The sequence below is a fragment of the Cyclopterus lumpus genome, chromosome 7 (genome assembly GCF_009769545.1).
Source record: "Cyclopterus lumpus isolate fCycLum1 chromosome 7, fCycLum1.pri, whole genome shotgun sequence".
In the NCBI taxonomy this organism is placed as follows: Eukaryota; Metazoa; Chordata; class Actinopteri; order Perciformes; family Cyclopteridae; genus Cyclopterus; species Cyclopterus lumpus.
The window spans coordinates 16,579,857-16,598,002 of NC_046972.1; positions in this window are offsets into that span (position 1 = coordinate 16,579,857).

Sequence of the window (18,146 nt, forward strand, 5' to 3'; positions counted from 1 at the left end):
TTCTTTTAACACAATATTTATAGAACATATATTTTGTTCAGAAACGTTGATATTCCACGCACCCTGTGGTTTGCAGAAACGTAAAATGCCAACCTTCTTTCCTGGCTTCTCACCTGACATTTTTAAAAGTGATTATGAAAATATTTTTCTTTATAAGAACACACATGTTCCTCACTTACATTTTCTCCTCCGTGTTTGACTGAAAGAAGAAACCCCTCCCCAGATGCTGCGCTGGAGAGCACAGCGATGTACAGTTTGACTGCCCTGGCAAGCAGCTTTCTCTGGTGGGGGGGTATGAAACATGCTGGAGCCCACCAAGAGTCAATGGCCACCATGTTAAGCATGGGGAATGTGGCCTCTTCTCTAATGATGTGAATGCTTGCTGACAGCATCCCTGCAGACAGCTTTTATGATGAATCACACTGACCGGGTAAACAGTGAGTATTACCCGTCTCACTGTTGACGTACAATTACACGTATGTGAGTACCTGCGGACATGTGCAGACTAATGTAGTAACAGACCATATTTGTCTTCATACTGCTGCCAGGAGAAAGTAATACCACAATATTGTTTGCTGTATTTTTGTGGGAACATTTGGAGCAGACTCACACATTTTTACTCTTCCTTCACGTATCAGTAAACAGAGGGAAAACTAGTATGTTATAATGTGATTATTTCCTCTTCTTATCCCACCCGCCTACACTCTACATTCCCATTATTTCCCACACAGTTTCCACTTGATTTCTGAGGTTTCTTTTGTTTTGCCTGTCTAGTGACTGACATGCAGCCCTGACAGGTTGTTCGTGAGTCATCTTTGAGAGAAACTGGAGCAATGGCAGTGGCTGAAGGCTCAAACCCTCAGCATTAACAGACTCTGCGTTTCTCTCTCCTCCTCCTTCCCCCCAGTGCCCTAACCCCCTATTCCCCTTCCACCCCTACAGGCCTGGCACATGTGTGACATATAATTGATTCATTAATAATGTGAACAGATGTTTCTGGTCCAGTCTGGCACCTTGCCAGCTTGCCAGCATACTATTTTACTGCCACAGACTGCCAGACTGCATCCCATTAAATGCGCATTGACACAGAATGGAAGAAGGTGATGCATCTTTGGTCCTTAAGGGAAAACACCCCAGGTGAATACGGTACAAAATGTCACTAATAAATATGGCCATGAAAATTCTCCAGTTGATTACTTACAAGTTTAAAAAATGTATATGTTTGAATAAGGAAATAAGGTATTAACTTATATATGTGTTAATTTGCATATATTTCCAGAACAGAAATCTGAACATTGGATAAAGCCAGGTTTAAGATGATTGTTTCATTATGTCGACATATGAGAGTTAAACGATTTTAGGCAGGGACAGATATCTCTTTTTATTACTCTGTAAATGTGAAAAATACTGTCAGCAGCCATATACAGTCTTTTCAAAAATAAACCTGTCCAAACTACTTCTTTAGGTTTAAGAATAGATTGTGAAATACATAGTTAGGTTAAGGTAACAAAACCACTTTGTTAGGTTTAGGAATAAATTGTTGTTTGGGTTAAAATAATCACGGAAGTGCTGTTACTGAAGTACGCAAGTTACATGACGTTAAGTTAAAAAAACCTTGGGCAACTCGGACGGAGAGAAAGTCCAGAATCCAATGATGTATAGTAAAAAGTATCTAATAAACAAATGACTCCTACAACAAAATAGTCCCTCCTGCGTAACAGCTGTTTTTACGATCTCTTCCCATGTAGCCTCTATTTTAACTCTTGCCCTCTGTGATCAATACATTCCATTCATACCTGAATAATCTTACAGTTACAATAAACAGTGACTTTCTTCTATGTTTTCCTAATACATTCTTCCTAATATCCTTCCTAATATCCCTTATTAATGATCATATCCTTCTTATGTATTATAATTTAAACATAGACATTCTTTATATACATGTAAGTAAATATAAAAAAACTATTACAACTCTACAGTGACAGAACTTCAACTTTGACTTCTCGTTCTGGTCTCCTTGCTGAAAGATCACTTTTTGGTGGAAGATTTCCAAATTTACAAGTGCGTATTAGTGTCTGTAGCATCCTCCATCAAGATATGTAGATGTATTTGATCATTTATGATCAATAAAAAGTGATTTGTCTTGGCACGGCTTGAAATTGTCCATTTCACAGTGAATATGAGCATAGCGACGCAAGGTTTTGAACCTGATCGTCCTCTCTGATCTGGATTCAATACAAAGTACTAACTGTTGACATTTCTTAATTTGATGCACAGGCTCTAATGATTCTCAACATTTGTATTGTCGACAGACTCGGGTGTGGTGTGCCCGTTTCGTAAAAGAGCCATTAGTATGAAAGGGCAACCGCACTAACATTACAGGCCAAGTTGCACAGCATCAATAATAGGTCTCAAGCATGATATCTCTGATATCAGGGTATGTGAGCGAATTTGTGTTTGTGTGGGCATTTCTGTTTGTGTGGAGTGACCATCATCATTATCACCTCATGCTGGCCTGTCACACCTGGTCAGACTCCAGTCCTGCTGTTGTTGGTAGGATATCCGATCACTATTAATCAGGGCGAGAAAAGGTTGAGAGAATACACAGTTGTGGGATGTGCAGCGGGAGGTAAAACAAAATGTCATCTCCATCCATGGCAGCAACACAGTACACTCACATGTTATCGTCAGGCAATTGTACACGCAGAGAATATCATTTCCACTCCACTCTGAGAAAGGAAAATAAGTATTATAGCCAAGATGTGGGGTCTTTTGTTCTAATGGGATGGAAAGGAAAGGCTTTAGAGCTCATGGTGACAATCTAATTAATCAGTCTCTGTGGCAGTTTTCCCACAGCTATCCATTAGGGTTTCATTCAACAAGTCAGTGGAGCTTCAATCTCACTGTCATTGTTGGAAATAGCTCCATAATAATAACATGATTGTGGATTGATCACTGGAAGGCTCTGAAAGGAAATGCGTGTGGTGAGGAATAATGATACCCTGCATATGTCTGTGTGGATAGCCCTGAACAAAAGGATTTAATACAAATTCAGGATTCATAACCAATTTGAAATGTTTTCAAATCAATTATGTGTTCCCATCAACTTGAAACAGCTTGACAGCAGCCACAAAGCATTTTCACAGGGCGTTTCGTGTACTGTGCCTATGAAGCACCAGGAGAAGGTACATTTTTGTTTGAGGGGAGAACCACTGCTAAGAGCTATCTGGGCCTTCAACATAAAGTCTGAGATCCCTGTGGCCAGCATAGCACTCAAGATGGGAACAATCTGCTATAGATTAAGGACAACAATCTGTTAACATCTGCTTCCCTGCAAGGTCTCACCATGGTGTGTGGGTATGGGGCCGAAGACCTGCAAGTAGTAAGGCATGTAAATATATGGGATTGTAAAACGTTTTTAATGACGGCTTATTTCTTCTACTGCGTAGTTCAACACGGCTGTTTTTTACATACCTTGCTTAAATGCACTAAGTACAGGGGATTGGTTAACCCTAAAATAATGCATAATATATGTGTTTGGACTTTCCTCACTCATCTCTTCGGCAGATGGATTGTACAAGAGTGTTACTGGTAATCAATTTACACACAGAATTTGGTTAATCCAATATTCTTTAAAGAGATCAATGAAACCAAAATATGGTGGGGAATACTCCCCTAGTTAAGTGAATACATATCCTATGAAGTATTGATGAAGGCAGCCTCAGGCCAGACTCCATACCCCAATCAATTTCCTGATTAGGGCTAGATTATGTTCTGCATCTGTTTGCCCCTGCTCACTCTTTTAGCCTCTGTCATGGCTGGTAGTGTTTGGTGGTACAAGTATGTTGTTAAAGCAATTATGTAACATGCTAAAGTAATTTTACACTTTACATCTTTAGTTGACTGCCTTCCGATCAATGATCTGATGTGTTGAATGGGCTCATAGGGTTTGAACCCCTGCATACCGTCTTGAGTGATCCATGTGTTTATAGACTCGTTTGAGATCAGCCAGGCCGGCGCACAATCGTTCATCGATAGTGGCACACTGCATGCCAGTTAGATATGCAAGCAAACGTAGGGAATGGTTACCTCAACTGGTCGAGGCGGCCACAGTTTTTAGAGACCCAAGGCGACAGCCCTCCACTTCATGCATGCAGGTAAAAGCACCGGGACATGAATGTAGAGTCCAACATTTTTGCAGATGGCCGAAAACAAACACAGGGTTTTGTTTTTGGGGGATGATGAGCTGGAGGACAAATAGGGTTGTGGACCAATGGAGCATTTTCCAAAGTAATGGGGTTTGGAATCGTGAACAAAACAATGGCATTGCACCTGCATTTGACCTTACTGTTATTGCTATTCAGCAATGTCTAAGTAGAATCAAGTTTTATGGACCAATTAGATGTAATTAGATAACATATTGGTATACTTTGTACTGTATCAAAAAGGAACATCTGCTCCTAAACACAACAAAAAATAGTTTTTTTTCCTTCAAACAAATTCGAGATTTTCATCAAGACTCCGTCTCCTTCAAATGTCCTCTTCCTCAGATCCTCCTGTGCTCAGTCTGGCTGAATGCTTGTGTCAGGAAAAGTTTGTGGCTTATTTTTGTAGCAGCTGGTGATTTGACCAAAAGCCACCCCTCAGGCTTAACACTGCAGGCCTCATTAATGCAAATCTAGCTTTAACAGACTGATGGGAAATTGGTTCCCTCCACTCCATAGCGAGGCTGTTGAAGAGGCAGGAACAAGGTGAGAACACAGGGAGGTTAAGTAGCCTGGGCACAGGCTTTTAAAGCAACGTTTTAAATCAACTGGTGTGTGTGCACTTGGAAACCAAAATATGTCAAAGCCTGAAATTAGAAACATGGCTTAAAAGTACATTTTAAAGCATGTTACTGTATGTGTATTTGTGCCAAAATCTGAAAATAAAGTAATTGTTGCAGAATCAGAGAGTAAACCAAATGCTTAATGTGTCACTGCTGACAAGATGCCCATGCTGATGTATTGGGTGGAAGGAATAATCTTTTTAACAAAGGCAAGGTTGTCCAATACTATGTTACTAAAATTAGAAAAGGTTATTCATCGTGGTTGTTTTTCTTGGTTCTTGTCACTTCAAGGTTCTTGAATGTTGTGCTGTCATGCTGTAAAGATTACCAATTAAATTGGCATGGCCCAAGAGTTTTGCCTTCAGTTTGAATATTTTATAATGAGGCCAATTTGATGCACACAAACTGCCTCTAGTTGTATTTTTTTCTAAGCAACGACAGTAGAACATAAATCAATTTAGAGGATCCAGGGTAAGAAATATTTAGAACACAGCAAAACTGTTTAGTTTCTGTGAGCCACTGTTTCAAAGGTTTAATAGCTTGACGTTTTATCTGATTTTAAACAACACAAATATTGCACCATGCAATATCTTGTTTTCAAACCATTTAAACATATCTGAATTATATCTTAATAGTTGGTTTTATTGGTTATACCCACCTTCAATAATTATTGCCATGTGATTGGCTGAAACCTGATGAAGCTAGACAGAATTATATTGGCAGAAAATTAGATTGAGGACATGTTGTTCACGGTTACATATTACACTGGATACACTGGATAAACACAGCAGAAATTGACCTCACACTTAATATGGTAAGCTCACACTTTCAATGCATTATATTATCATGAATACATACTGCATAAAAAACTTAATATTACCAAAACATTTTTTGTTTGTCAAATTAAGAGAAGATTGAAGCAACCCCACAATAAATTGATAATTTTGCAAAATACTTTTTTATTTGCTCAGAAAATGTTTGCTTTTTTTATTTAATTCAATTTAAATGTATTTTTGTCTCACTTTTATGTTTTTTTAAATCTCATTTACAAGGGGGGTGGCAAGAACATGTCCACATAAAACAAACTGTAAAAAATAATTAACATTCATTGACAGAAAAAATACATTCAGAGCTCATGTATGCTTCTAGAATAGTCTAGTTTAAAATGTCTGCGTAGCTCTTACCAAAATAAAGGTCCATAAACTTTTTAATTACTTTCACCAAAAACGGTGAATGTTCTATGAATGACGAACATAATGTGTCCTTATGATCGGAGGTTGCAGCTGTAGTTTTTCTTGTCAGGAGAGAAGATAAGGAGGCAGTTCATTTAATATGGCCGTATTGAGAAGTCAACCCAACTTTTTCATACAACTGCAATGATGTGTGTGAAACCTGGACCCAGCATGATCTACTGAATCTAACATTTTCAACAAAAATGAACTTGTAATTGTAATTCTACATTGCAAAATGTAGAATTAATTTCTGTCATCTCATCTGACAGCATTGGTCTCCAGAATATAAACCTAAACTTCATGCAAAATATTATTTTGTAAAACACTCAATATGATCAAAGAAAGAGTGTCCTCTTGAGGAAAACCAAGTATGTATAAGTTTAAGCTTCTTTTGAAATTTTTAAAGAGAAAAGAATATTTGTGGAACTCCAATTTCTGTGGCTGTGTCCATTGTTTTAGTAGCCTTTAAAGTGCAAGGTTTTCAATGGTTGGTTTTGAAGTAATCCAAAAATTATTCAAATTAGATTGCATTTTGTTTGTGAACCTATGGATTATGTTCCTAAATTTGCCTTGTAATTTGTGTTCAAAACTAATTACATTTCAAAGTAATCTGACCTAACCCTGCTCATCACTCATCCCCTACAAATGTGCCATAGTGTTACTTCAGGCACTGCAGTGAACTGCATGCATGTGTGCACACATTGTGCTTTTAACACATGGATAAACGAGTTCCTTTGGCGTGCTGGGACAGTGATATAAAGCAAAGACGAGCAGTTACATGATTGTTTTAGCCTGCAGGAGGCGGCCGCTTGGCCAGCCCGTGTCCATCGGTCCCTGCCGCTCTGTAATGAGGAGACACAGCAGCACTGCAGGTTAACATTCTGCCCATCTCCTGGAGACGCCATGTCAATACGGATTAGGGGACTGAAGTAGCCCTGGAGGGGCAAAAACCCCTCTCCCATCTTCAATTACAATAAGCAAACAGCTCGTGGAAATGAAAGGGAGAGAGGGAGGAGATGCACTTCAACAGCATCGGGTCCAACCCACCGAAGACAAAGTAAACATTATTAGCTTAATAACATTTTCAATTAGCTGTAACCCACATAACCGCAAGCTAATGGAACACCAAGCCCAAAATTAATTAGATTGAATAATTTGTAATTATAACATGGTTTAAAGGCCTTCACAAGTCCCAACTTGAATGATGGTTCAAAGAATTTGGCCTGATTCTCTGCAGTCATGGATACTTTGTGTGATGATATTTCTCAGACTCTCTCTGTACCATACAGGACATTGCAAGTCAACATTCTTAGATAATAGTCCCATTACCAGTTCTTCTTCTACTTCTACCAATATGTTATGGACTATTACCACTGCCATATTGAAGATAGTGCCCCTGTGACACGGAACATTACAGTACAGATACACTTGTCGGAACAATAACTGTCTGGCCTCTAGTGTTCTAAATGATAAAAGGAGATGGAAACAGTTTTATGATCTAAGTAGAGTCCAGGTGCTGCATCAGTGGCGTCACTTACCATCTGCTGTCACTAGCCTCCTCTGCTAGTTTTTTTTATTCTCTTCAGTTCAATTAATGCTAATTTAGAATTTTCATTTTCAAAAATGTTTAATGTAGGAAAAATTAATGCTTTTGATTATCAAGGCAAAAATGTTTCATGATTCTTTGATTGATGATTTTATTCTCCCCATGAATAATCTTCCCACTGCTTATCTCCCTCAGAATCAATCGTTCCATCCCTCAGCCTTTGAGTCATTATCATTCCAGTGTCTTATGTGTTGGGTTGTCTGGCTGCTCTCAATAAGATGGAGGGATTCCATGAAGCATGTGGGTGAACTGGTTTGGCCTCTGTGCCATAATGATGTAAAACAAGCACTCAAGGAAAAATGTCACACTCAGAGCTGTATATTTATATACTGAATATACATCACACAAAACAACTGTTGTGCACTCTCTGACTTCTCCCTTTTTAATTAAATTATATTCCCTTGCAAACACTTGAAATTCATACTTACATATGTACTATGAATACATGGCTACATAGGTACCTTTGACTTCCAGGAAGTAGCGAGAACTTCGATCAAGCGAAAAAAGGTAAAGAATAACGTTTTATCTTTCTGTATTGTCCTTTCCATAATGCTGTCAGACACTTAGAATAACGATTTCAGGCCGTCAGTGGCAACAACACGCACTGCTGTGGACATACATTGACAGTGAGGCGTTGCCATGAGCGATTACATCGCAGACCATTTAGCGGCTGCAGGTTTCTCACTCAATACTTGACCAATCGGGGCGGTAGATTGATGCATTTAAATGCATTTAAGTGTCAAATGCATGGCCCTGCTGAATGAATTGTCACATATAATGGATACTAGAGATAAATAATCTTAGGGGCCCCGGAAGATCATTTTGCAAAGTTGGAAGCAGCTTTGATCATTTCCTTTTGTGTATTACGGGCAAGGAGGATGTCAACACGATGTCTGGACTGTAGCCCGAGATAAGCGTTTAGCAAGGACTCCAGAAGAGCCATCCAGATCCTCTCAGCTGCCCAGGTTGAGGGCTGTCATAGCTGACTGGAGATGTGCAAGCTGGATAAAACAACAATAAGACGTTGTGGAAGTGAGACAAATGAGACAATTTACTACTTCATGCTGTTACAATTGAAAGTATACTTCCAGCAGTTTGGCATTAAGAGACCCTTAAAAAAGTACAATTCCCAAACTTTGTTCGACTTAATCTTGTGTTCACAGCTTTTGACGATACCTGTATTTTTAGAACAATAAAGACACACTCTTATTAAGATCATTGTTTGACTGAGCTGTCTTTGTGTGCTCAGCATGGGGGGAGAGGTTTGGAGTCTCATGTCTTCAGGGACTTGCTTTAAATGTTTTTTTACTGGAGAGTCATTAATATTTCAGAGTGTAATATGCACCGAGCCTTGGGACTGTGTTGGCAGCACGATTACAGCACATACACCCATTAAAACTGATTAGTGTTCATGTGAGGGGTTAGCCCATGTCCACAAAATGCTTTGATAATCATTTTGTTCTAAGTATTAAATGTTGGGGCCTTTTGAGTCAAGTGAACAAACAGCCTTTGCCTCATCTGTGAAAGTGAAAAACCCATCCCCCGAGTACTGAACAACTTGCATCGAAGATGGACAAATGATTTCACAACCTCTTTATTATGCATGCCATAACAGTTGGGGAAGTGAAGTGACTGCGTTTAAATCGTCTGAGCACCGTGAAATGATATTACTGATACACAACAAGCCAGTTTTTCTGGTTCACAAATGTTGTGTTCAAGCATGTTGCATGCTTTGTTCCTCCCCATCAATCTTTAAATGTGTATAATCAGGCAGAAATGTTGGGGAGCCAGCATACCGATAACTCCGTTTTTTGACTCGAGTTAATATTTTCCATTTGCAAATGTGAAGGAAGGAAAAAAAGGAGTAAAACAGTGGTTACGAAGATTACAATATTTTAGTATATGCGTATATTTTGGCCAATCTGATAATTTGTTATGGTGTTGCTGGATGCATTTAGTTCAGAAGACAATTTCAATGAAATGCATATAATATAACAATGACAATATAAAAGCATAAAGTGGCAGCAGTAAACATGATTCTATCCAGAGTGTGTGCAGGTGCTTCTGTAATTCTGGTGAGTTGCTGGGCCATGCACGGTATGTGCATGTGTTGCTTCCCGCGGCTGCATGGAGGCCGTGCTGTACTGCAAGCTGCAGGGAGGAATCCTGAGAGCTGGACACCATGTGGGAAAGATATGTCCATAACTGGCAGCAATCCCTCCGGTGCTGGAACAGGCCACATCAGCGTGTGGGCTGTGGGTCCTTGTTAACATTATTGGCAGGTGGTGCGTGAAGGCGGCTGTCCTTGTTAGGACCCTGAAGGCAACTTCACAAACCGAACTGAAAGCCTAGAGACTCTGTCAACTTATTTTCAACCCTAAACAGGAGTGCCAACATGGATCAGGGGAGGAGATATTTCTAATGCAGCTGATATAATGAAAACAAAAATATAAAATACACTATGGGCTGAAGCTTTTCAACAGTGATGTATAGAAACTGGTATTTAAATGTTATGATTGATATAGTGGTATATCTTGTCAGGAATAGCAGGTCTGGAGGGAGAGCTGTTTGAGAAGGAGCAGGAAGTGGGAGGAGCCTGGCTTGATCAGATACCATATACATGGGATTGAGTTCAGGTGTGAGCCCTCAATGTCACTCGCAGCAGCACCCTTGGCTCTCTATTGGCAACAATATGTGATTGTCTTTGCTCTTAATACATTCAGGTTTGCAATACCTTGATGCTTCAGTTATTTATGAGTGTGATGTACATTGTGTTAGTTCCAGACAACTCGCAATTTTTTTTTAAAAACCTCCACCAAGAAAAAGTACATCGGAATGCCACTTAAAATCAGTTCCTCAAAATGGTAAACAATCAACTAAAAGGCAACGTTAAGTATATTTGCCTGTAATAAATGTAAATAATATATACTATCATGTAGTAAAACTTGTGCTTGTAATTTAAAATTATGTAAAAATATGTCGCCATATTATTAGGTAGCTATCTGAAAATGATGTTCTGCGCACAAAGGTTATTTGGGGAAAGATGGCTGTACTGCTGAGAGTTCAATAGTGAACAATTGCCAAAGAAATGCTTAGAGGTCGGAGGTTGGAAATTTGAAACAGGAAATTCTGACCTCAGTGTCGTCTGGGTCACAGCATAAAACAAATTAAAAGGCCGACGCGGCCGGCCGGCCCAGCCCTGTAATCAAGGCACACAGAAGCCGAGGACAACACACACAGAAGGAGAACGACTTCATTCTCTGCTCAGGTACACATTACTCCAGTATATCTTTACATTACAAATGGTTGTTTTCCACACATCACAGTTTATTAACCTCACTCAACTGACAAAAACAACCGCACTGGTTAATATAATTAAGGGTTTTAAATCCCAGGCTTGAATTCCTCATAAACAATGGTGGTGGTAAAAAGGCTGTGAGAAGGGCTCAAGGGACATATGGATCCGTTGGTCTGTCTGTCCGTTTCGGCCCCTGGCACACACACATCGGCCTACACCTACACAAGGTTAAACTGTGCAAACATTTGCAACGTCTAATTTATGGGCCATTCAAACACGTGCCGATGTTTTTGCCACATCAGACATATCACGGAAGGGGCTGTGATGGAGGTCATTGTTGACAAAGCTGTGTGGCGTGTGTGTGTGTGTGCGCATGTGTGTGCGAATGTGTGCGTGTGCTGAAAAATCCATCGTATATGACTGTTTTAATCAAAATCATCTGTTTGGATATGGTGAGTCTTATTTCTCAAAAATTCTGTACAACAGGAAAAGTACTGGAAACAAGTGTAATAATAATTTTCCACGATTGAACCTTTTGTTGAAAGGATTTTCCACACCAAGTGTTTTATTCTGTTTGATCAATTTGCATGTCAGGCTTCTTTCAAAACTGTTGTTCTTCTTCATGAGTACGTTCACACTGGATTAAAAATAGCATACTATAGTGACAGTATATAGTAATTTGGCAAAATATGGCCTGTACTATGAGTTAAGCAAAATCTACAGTATGCAAAAAATATCTGAATGTTATATTGATTAGAAAGAAAACTCCATGCAGTTGACCAATCTACCTCGCCTCCTGTATCCCACAATGCAAAGCGCTGGTACAACAGAGTCTAAGGCCATACCAGTGGCCAAAAAAAGCAATTTTAACATTTCTTTTAAAAAAAATGTACATTCTTTCATGACTAAATTCACCTCAGGAGACGAGAAATCAACTGTGTAGATTTTGGGTATTGTCAGTTATATAAATATTGATGACAAATCAAAAAATGTGCTAAAATAGTTTTTGGAGTTAAGAAGCTCCACAACTGGTGCGACAGCAAGCTAGCGCCTGCTGGGGCTGCGAGCTTGCCAACTGGCCAGTTAGACCCCGCTGTGAGCAGCCGCAGCGGGGCATTCTTCGGCTAGAGCGCTGACAAGAGGCTTTTATTTCTCTGTGACTGATGATTTCAAATTTTTTTTTATCACAACATAAATGTCCATGATAAGATGACCTTGAACCTGAGTTACCTTTGTCAGAAGAGAGGAGTAAATACAGCTACAGAACGGGGAGAAAAAAGTGCAAAAACGTTAATTCATTTTAAACCTCAAATAAAGGCATAAACTGATAACATTGTGCGGAATCAACATATTCAAAATGTAAACATTTACATTATAGTGTAAAATAACATGGAGGAATAATATTGCAGAATATTTTACTTGTTTTAACCTTGATGGTTGACAATTTCCGTTGTTCCCTTTCACAATAAAAGCCCTAGACATATACACTGCGTAACTGTTTACCAGAGGGAGCTATAATTCACTCAGAGTATTTTGCTCAAAGGAAACACTATAAAATAGCTTAGCAGTAGCTAAGGCTGTATAACAATTTACCTTAGACAGACTGCCAGATGCTGCTTTGAGGGAAAAAAACAACCTTGTTTTATTACATCAAATTACATCACTTCTTCTCCGCGTTGTATTTGTGTTCTGTATGAAAGTAGCATACTCATGACAAAAACAACAGTTAAAACAAATATATCGACAAAACACCATTGAGGGTTTAAAGCGTTTAGTCATTGACATATTGATAGATTGTGACCATCAATATGTTGAACTGTTTTTTTGTTGTTGCTTAATTAACAATGTGTCTTTGTAAAAAGCCATCGTATATTCCTGCAAATATCCATCAACTGTGCATTTTTTCACTTGTACTGAAAGTGTTTATTGCAATTTGCATCCCGCTTACACCATGCAGATTTGACTTGCCAAAAATATCTATCCCCGCCAACTGTTGGGCCGAATGAAAAATCTCTGACAGGAGTTTGTCTCTCCCGTGTCTGACACTCATCAGGGTGAGGGCTTAGATATACTGTATGCAGATGTTTCTTTGCTCTCTTCCTCTGGCAGGTTATCTTGAACAGAATGTGTCTCCTCAGCACTGACATATAGGTGCTGACACATAGACAGATGGGTTGCTCATTGCCCCCTTGGTCCCCTTCTGATGGCATCTACAAGGATGGATGGGCTTATTTTTAAGGTACAATTGGTCATCTGACAACCTGCTGTGTGTATTCACTCAGCATAGATATTGTTTACTCCTGATAAATAACTCCTAATCATCAGCACATGCTGTGATTACAGCAAGAGCCAAATACATAAATCCTGTTTATGCATGGCTGCAGAGGTATTATAATAAAAAAAGGCAGTGCACATAAAGACAATCTCTGGCCATTTTAGCATTGTATTTTTGCAACATGCTGGAATGCCTACGTCTTTGCCACATGACAGATGTTCATTCTTGATGCCAGTTAGTAGAAAGAAAGTAGAAGCAATGCTACTTTGCATATCTGAGAGGCAGTATGATGAGGCCAAACTGTGTGCGCGTGTGTGCGTGTGTGCGTGTGTCTGTGTGTGTGTGCGTGTGTGCGTGTGTGCGTGCGTGCGTGCGCCAGCCAGTCTGTAGAGGGAGTCAGGAACAGTTCCACAGATCTAGGCATTAAACTAATGTGCTGGGATCAGGGGCCAGCGCCTTGCAAGCTGTCTCTTTGGCTGAAGGCTATAATGGGTAGTGAGTGAGCACCGGTGCCGGCGATGGCACAGAAACCAAACACCTGCCCGTGTCATGTTCCAGGCCACATAAACACATATATTTCCATCTATCTATATATCCTCCAGTTGTGATTAGTGTGATCGACAATGGACTCAGGTGATGAGATTAATATCCCCGCTTTCTTGACTGGATGGGCTTGTTAAAAACCCATGACTGGTGGCTGCCATTGGTTGAGTCATACAGCATAATGAAAAATGGCATTATACTTTCAGCAAGCACATGCTGGTGCTTGTAAAAATGTGCATCTGTCCGTATTTATTTATTTACTCTAACCGTGAGCTTAAGAGTTTCCATCACATCAAAAACAGATTTATTTTAGAAAGAGCTTTAGATTTATTTAGATATATGAATTACATGCTGTATTTTATCAGCAAGTATAACTGCTGCAGGAAGATTGAGACTTAATAACTCAATATGAAAGGAGCTTTATTTTTACTCCCAGTGATGAATTCCTCTTGACGCCCTCACTGGCAGAGGAAGTTTTTGACGGTTCTCTGGAGTGAAACCGTTTCTTCTGTTCAAGTGGATTTTTCTTCAACTCCTCGAGTCATTCATATGTCTCTCTGATTTCATATCTTATCGGTCTTTTGACGTGGCAATGCCGCATTGGGCAGAAGCAATGGAAGAAAGAAAGAGGAGGAATGGATTTGTTGTCACACCGCCATCAACGTTCAGCTCCTTGACACTGAGAGTAAGGCAAAGAAAATGAGACCCGGATCACTCTGTGTCTTTTCGAAAGGATATGATGTAAAGTTTAGCTTCTTTATCAGCTTGACACTTATGATCTGTGGAGCGTTGGGGTAGACTTTCTTTTCTTGAATTTGTTACTTGCTGTCCATTGTCTTCCTAAGCTCTCTGTCACTGCCGACGTCACATCCTCAACCCTGTGCCTCGTGAAAGACTTACATCCTCTCCTTGTCTGGCATTAGCAATTACCGCCACCGTGGAAAGGTCAGAAGATGTTTTTAAAATGCGACCCAGGCCTTTGCCTGACTGCTCTGCTGAAATGTTGTCATACATTTATTGGGTATCAAATGAGGCTTCTGCAAGTAGTGCCAAGTAGAAAGCCTTGACATTCTGACGTTTTATAACCAAGGTGAAAGCCTGTCAGAAGAGTCATGTCTCTGCCCGTCCTCTGTCTCTTATGGCGTAATCCTCGATGTCTGATAATTCAAAATGAATTTGCAAGTGACATATGTGCATTTTAATGAGACCTTTACGCGATGATTAGAATACACATGAAAAAGAAGTTTTAATGATTCAGCTTCTGTTTGTATTATAAATGTTTTTTTTATTATTATCCATAATTGGTGACAGATTTAATAGATATGCATTTAATTGACTGTGCTCTCTTTTAGAGATAATTATCCAGACCTGGAGGGACAATACCACTTTCAGCAAGGTAGCAAATTTATTCCCATGTTCGCAGGATGTTTAATTTACGCTAGGGTTGATAACGGAACTGTCAAATATGTGCAGTAAGCACTTGCATATCATAATTAGTCAATTCTACAATTAATACAGGGCTCATAGTGTACAAAATTGATTCGCATATATTTCAAATAATATATATTTTAGATAACCCTTCACATTCTTATCTAAGTTTTTAATTGCTCTTATTATTATTACATTTTTCACAGTTTTAATCCTGTTCATCAAGCTGAGTCTGTAGCTTGGGCTCTTTCAGCAGAGGGATAAGGTTCGCCCACTCTCGTCCATTTTGATTGTAATGGTAAAGTGTGAGGCCTAATGTGAGCCTAATTCACTTCACCCCTCAGCAGTTTAAGCTTAAGGCCTCATCCATCTCACTTAGAAACTGCACGGCCAGCCAGATTCCCGTCTCTATAAAGACATCGGCTTTATTACACTGCCTAACACAGGGATGCTACATTATTTATCTTGTTTAGCTATGGTATTGCAAATAACTGTTAGCCATAAAGTAGTAGGAATTTAGTTGCAATCTGTTCTGTCCACTAATGTGCTGTACTGGATTATGAGGGAGGTGCATGAATAATAAAGATAAAGAGAAACCATTTTTCATCTGTATATGTCAGATTGTGTTTGGTTTGCATCGTAGCGGCGCTGTGGATGTCTATGAACACGGCGCTAACTGTAATATAGCTGTCATGTTTTGACAACCTGTTCTTTTCTTTAAATGAAATAATTCAGCAGTGCATTCATTCATGGATTAAAACAAATTGACTGAGATGTGACAGCAAACCAGGTGCTCTATTCACATTAGCAACTTGATGGGAATATTAAAAAGCAGGGCTAAAGAGCACACACATTAAGTGTAGACTTACAAAGGAAAAGATGAATCCGGTTCTGTATATAATTATTGGAAATGCATGCTGGGATATAGATTTGTTCCAAGCTAAATGGAACGCAAGATGGATCATGGCCTTTTGATGTATACATTTTATGGCAGAACCTTGTACAGCTTGTGGTTGCAGTTTTACATGCAATATGCATTCATCACATTTTGCTACGTATTACTTAACCTTTTCAAGGATTTCCTGCAATATTGTGATTATATATTGAATGCCTTAAAACAAGCAGTTTTGTTTCTGAAATGAATGAACTATTTGTAATTAGGAGATATGTGTGTGGCTTATGCAGAAACCCACACTTTGCCAGGTCATTACCATCTGGTCTGTTTGGGGCTCTGTCTCTGCTGGCTTTGTGTTCCTGTTCCACCTCCTTGCAGCCATGAAAAGATAAGGGCACAAGAACAATGGAAGGGCCAAGGTGCATTACTTGTTTAGTTGATAAATTATGGATTGCATGTCTGATAGAAGACCATGGCCTTTACCTGAGTGTGATGCCCCCTTTGCCCTTTTACTGCCACATTCCTTCTCTCGCACAACACTAATAGATACTGATAATTTTAATTCAACGTATTCATATAGCATCAAATCATAACTGAAGTTATCTCAAGACACTTTTCTAATAAGAGCAGATCTAGACCGTACTATATTATACAGAGACCCAACATTCGCCCAAAAGCAATCACTGGGCGACTCTTTAATGGTTAGAAACCCGGGCAGAATGGGTCTCTGGGCTGGCAGCCATCTGCCTCGTTGGGGAGAGAGAGAGAAGAGAGAGAGAAGAGAAAGAGAGAGAGAGAGAGAGATTTACAGCAATAATAGCACAGCAGCTATAATGATCATAAATATAATAGTAGAATGAAATAGAACATAAATAATAGAAATATAACTATTACTACTACTACGACTAATGGAAGCAGCAGATAGAATGATTGTAATAATAGCAGTAAAAATAATAAAGAATATGACTGATAATATAATGATAGTAGCTCTGGGTGTTATCAGGGCCCTGGCAGCAGGCGCAACCACAATCCAGGTGTAACTCAGATCCATGGATACCTGAGTGACAAGAAAGTACAAAGACTTCGGGGAATAAGTCAAGTTAGCAACATGCATTCATGGGACATGAATGCATGCAGATGGAGAGGGAGAGGGAGAGGAGGAGGGAAGAGCTCAGTATAGAAGTCCCCTGGCAGTCTAGACCTAGAGCAGCATAACTGGGGGCTGGTCCAAGGCAAGCCCATGAGCCAGCTCTAACTATTAGGCTTTTTAAAGAGGAAAGTCATCAGCACTTGGATTTGGAGAGAACGTCTTCCTCCTGGCTGGATAAAAACTGGGAGCTGGTTCCACAGTAGAGGAGCTTGATAGCTGAAGGCTCCGGCTCCCATTCTACTTTAAGAGACTCGAGGAACCACAAGTAACCCTGCATTCTGGGATGGAAGTGCTATTACTGGATAATAGGGCACTGTGAGCTCTTCATGGTGCCTGCCCATTTAGGGCTTTGTGGATGAGGAGGAAGATTTTAAATCATATCCTGGATATGACAGGGAGCCAGAGCTTTTCCTAGTTTTTGTCAGTACACCAGTGACGCAGCATTCTGGATCAACTTGAGAGTCTTAAGCGGGTAATTGGAGCAGCCTAATAAAGAGTTGCACATATTCAGGCAAGAAGTAACAAATGCATGGACACATTTTTTCTGCATCCTTTCGAGACGGGATGTGCCTGATTGTTGCAATGTTACGTGTGTAAAAATAGGTAGTCCTTGAAGTTTGATTTAAGGGCCAACTCTGGGGGAAAGAAAAACAATGTAATGTGCCCATGCTGTAGAGTAATGATGGGAAATACAACATGCCATAAAGACCAGAAGGAGAACTCAACTCTTCTTATTTTTATAATTCAGTGTCTGTCTTGTTTGAGTGCAGCCGGATTTTCAATTTGTGGTTATGGTTCTTTTCTCCCTCCCAATTCTCAGTTCAATCTTGGCTACCACCGGCAGGCTCCCCATTCTTACATCACTTGTGCTGCTGTAATTGGCTTTGGTTT